The 4,098-nt window shown below is 45.3% G+C and overlaps 1 pseudogene; it reads right to left on the bottom strand.

The window, feature by feature from the left end:
• Nucleotides 1-2,051: 2,051 nt before the first annotated feature.
• On the bottom strand, nt 2,052-2,745 carry LOC109730841 (dnaJ homolog subfamily B member 6 pseudogene; annotated as a pseudogene).
• Nucleotides 2,746-4,098: the final 1,353 nt, after the last annotated feature.

Below are 4,098 nucleotides of genomic sequence, written 5' to 3'. Positions count from 1 at the left end.
ATGGGGCACTGCAGGGACAACCCCTTCAGGGGGAGTCCCAGAACCAGGGAGGAAATCCGTTTCTGACCTCTTCCGAGCAACCCCAGGCAGCGCAGGACTGGAACTCTGTGCCTCCACCTACACAGTATTAACTCCAGATATGGGTGTGCAGGCTCTCCCCACTGGGACTTTTGGACCCCTGCCCCCGGGCTCCATGGGCTTGTTATTAGGTAGAAACAGTATCACCTTGAAAGGCTTACATGTGTCACCGGGAGTTATAGATCAGGATTATACAGGAGAAATTAAAGTTTTGGTCTCCTCTCCTAGCTCTATTTCTGTTGTCAATCCCGGTCAGCGCATTGCTCAGCTTGTTTTGATTCCTTTGATATCCCTTGGTAAAGTACAATCGCAACAAGCCAGGGGACCCTCTGCTTTTGGCTCCTCAGATGCTACTGGATGCAATCTATTACTAGGAATAAGCCTGAAATGGTTTTGTGGGTGAATGGCAAGGCATTTAAAGGAATTCTAGATACTGGAGCTGACGTTTCTGTTATCGCTGAACAACACTGGCCTTCCTTGTGGCCCAAGCAGGAAGCAGTTGGCTCGCTCCAGGGTATAGGCCAACCCCGTAATCCTGAACAGAGTAGTGAATTGCTTACCTGGGTTGATGAGGAGGGACATTCTGGACAATTCCAGCCATATGTTCTACCTGCTTTACCCGTTAATCTTTGGGGAAGAGATGTTATGCAGGCTATGGGAGTTTATTTGTATAGCCCTAATGCCACAGTTACTAAGCAACTCTTTAATCAAGGGATGCTCCCAGCCCAAGGCTTGGGAATTAGGGGTCAAGGTATTTCTAAACCTATTCAAGTAAAGCCCTGGCCATTTCGAGCAGGCCTGGGATATTTTTAGAAGGGGCTTTTGATTCTCCTGCAACTCATGCACAGGCTATTACTTGGAAATCTGATGCACCTGTGTGGGTTGATCAATGGCCCCTCAATCAAGAAAAAATAGCCGCTGCAGAACAGCTGGTGCAGTAACAGCTTAATAGCGGCCACATAGCCCCCTCCAACTCCCCTTGGAATTCTCCAATTTTTGTCATTAAAAAGAAGTCTGGGAAATGGAGGCTGCTCCAAGATCTTAGACGTGTTAATGCCACCATGGAACTTATGGGAGCTCTGCAGCCAGGTCTCCCTGCCCCCATGGCTATTCCAGCCCATACTTTTAGAATTGTAATAGATTTAAAAGATTGCTTCTATACCATTCCTCTTACGCCACAAGATTGTAAACGTTTTGCTTTTAGTGTTCCTTCTACTAACTTTAAAGAACCCATGAAACATTATCATTGGCTTGTTCTGCCTCAAGGCATGGCCAATAGCCCCACCTTATGTCAAAAATTTGTTGCCAATGCTTTAACTGCTACTAGAATCAAATATCCTACTGTATATATCGTCCACTATATGGATGACATTCTTTTTTTTTTTTACCAGCTTTACTTTTTAAACCTAAGCTTAACATTACATATTTAAACAATTGTCAAAACTTACTAAGTTGCCAGCATTCATGCACAACTAGAAAACATCCTTAATTTATAGTAAACCAGAAATGTATTACCATTAATGCATTAATATCTTTCATTACTAAATACTGAAAAAAATTGAAATTATTTCTGTAGAAGACTCGTCCTAGCAAGGTTAACTTCACAGCAGGCTGACACTACTTGGCTCACGTTTCAGACCTAATGGGAAAGCAGGTCCATGCTGGTGTTAGTGTACAATCTCGTTCTACCACTACCAAAGAGTCAAGGCTCACGTTGAGTAAGTTTAATAAAAAAAGCAAAGTGCATACAGAGATTTACAACAATTTTAAAGACAAAAACATGGTCCTATTATGTGGTCCCAACAATAAACTCAGAAGTCTGTGACAAACACGGCTCCAATGGGCAGTTTATAAATACTTAGGTACAGTGATACTCAAAGTCGAGTTCGTTTGAAATCTTCAAAAAAAAGTTCCTGTTAATCCTCAAATGGTGCTTGTTATAGTTAACATTTCTGCTAAGCGCGTGCGTTGAACTACTTGTTACCCAAGCGCAGCAGCTGCTCCTGACCAGGTATTGTTAAGGACTTTGACTGGCCGTCCTCTTCAGTTTCTCCTCTTTCCTGACCATTCTCCACAATTCTCTTTGTGGTGATCTTTCTGCCATTAACTATCTTGGTAGAAGGTGACACAGACTTGAAGTTGCTCATCCCACCACCACCACCAAATGACGTGGAAGAGAACAAAGTGAGGCCCCACGACCTAGTGGCCCGAATGAAGTAAATCCTGTATCAAAAGAAGAAAATCCACCTCCAAAAGACGGAAATCCAGCGAAGGCAGAGAAAAACGACCCTGTTCCTCGGTTTCTGCTTCCTCGGGGACCCCTCTGACTCCCAAAAGAGTCCTCAAATGGGTCTTCAAAGAAGTCGAATGAAAATGGGTCCCTTCCGCCAAAAAGTTCCCTGCAGACGTCTCCTGGGCTGGGATGCGGAGCAGCTCGAGCGGTTGTCTGACGCCTCCGCCGCCTTTGCCCCCTCGTCGCGGCGCCGCTTCTCGGCGTCCGGCGCCCCACGCGCCTCGGTGCATGTTTGGATCTTCTCTCTGCTTCTTCCTTGTTCTCAGGGTTTTCATCCGGGTGCCACTTCAGTGCCAGTTTTCGATACGCCTTTTTAATACCCTCGGCTGAGGCCTGTCTCTGACGCCTGGGACTTCATAACAATCCACCACGTTTCAGCTGACTGTGGGAACAGGTCCGAGGACCGGGAGGCCGGGGAGCGGGGGAGCGGGGGCTCCTCTCGTGCTGGCTCGGCTGCGCTGGTGGCGGCTGGGCTCCTCGTGCTTTCCTTTCACCATTTCAATTTTTTTTTTTTTTTTGAGGCAGAGTCTCACTCTGTTGCCCAGGCTAGAGTGAGTGCCATGGTGTCAGCCTAGCTCACAGCAACCTCAAACTCCTGCGCTCAAGCAATCCTCCTGCCTCAGCCTTCCGAGTAGCTGGGACTACAGGCATGCGCCACCATGCCGGCTAATTTTTTCTATATATATTAGTTGGCCAATTAATTTCTTTCTATTTATAGTAGAGATGGGGTCTCACTCTTGCTCAGGCTGGTTTCGAACTCCTGACCTCAAGCTATCTCATGGATGACATTCTTTTGGCACATGCAGATGAAGGATTCTTACTGCAAGTTTTTGATCATGTAACAACACAATTAAATAAACAGGGCCTTGTCATTGCTCAGGAAAAGGTGCAGAGGCACCCTCCTTATTCTTATTTGGGATACCAATTGCATAAATATCATTTTATTAACCAAGGAATTCAACTTCGTAAAGATGGCTTAAAAACCCTTAATGATTTCCAAAGACTTCTGGGAGATATCAATTGGATTCGACCCTATTTGAAAATTACCACTGGAGACCTTAAGCCTCTTTTTGACATCTTAAAGGGCGATTCCAATCCTAATTCTCCTCGTCAATTAACTCCTGACAGGAGGCAAGCCTTAAAATTAGTAGAACAGGAATTGTCCTGCCAACATGTTTCCTATGTAAACTACAACTTGGAATGGGCTGGCTATGTTTTACCCACCTCTCATGCTCCCACAGCAGTCCTCTATCAAGGGGGACCACTGATGTGGCTACATTTGCCCTCTTCTCCCTCTAAGGTTCTAACTCCTTATTATGAGATGGTTGCTACCTTAATCCATATGCTGCGTTCAGAATCCTGCAAATTACTAGGTAAAGAGCCACACCTTATTTGTGTTCCTTTTTCTCGTCAGCAACAGGACTGGTTGTTCCAGCATAGTGACTCCTGGGCCATAGCCCTGGCCAATTACCCTGGAAAAATTGATAACCATTACCCCCCTGATAAGTTGTTACATTTCGCTAGCCTACATCAGTTTATTTTTCCTGCCAAAGTGTCTCCTGTACCCCTTGAAAATGCTGTTCTGATTTTTACAGATGGGTCTTCTAATGGTATGGCAGCCTATTCAGTTAACAATGACATTAAATCTTGGTACACTGGGTCTTCTTCGGCTCAAGAGGTCGAATTGCAGGCAGTTTTTTCAGCTTTACAGGCCATTCCTGCTAAGC

Source organism: Microcebus murinus, chromosome 5, assembly GCF_040939455.1.
Source record: "Microcebus murinus isolate Inina chromosome 5, M.murinus_Inina_mat1.0, whole genome shotgun sequence".
Lineage (NCBI taxonomy): Eukaryota > Metazoa > Chordata > Mammalia > Primates > Cheirogaleidae > Microcebus > Microcebus murinus.
The sequence above is the reverse complement of the archived record's forward strand: the minus strand, read 5'-3'. Positions and strand labels throughout refer to the sequence as shown.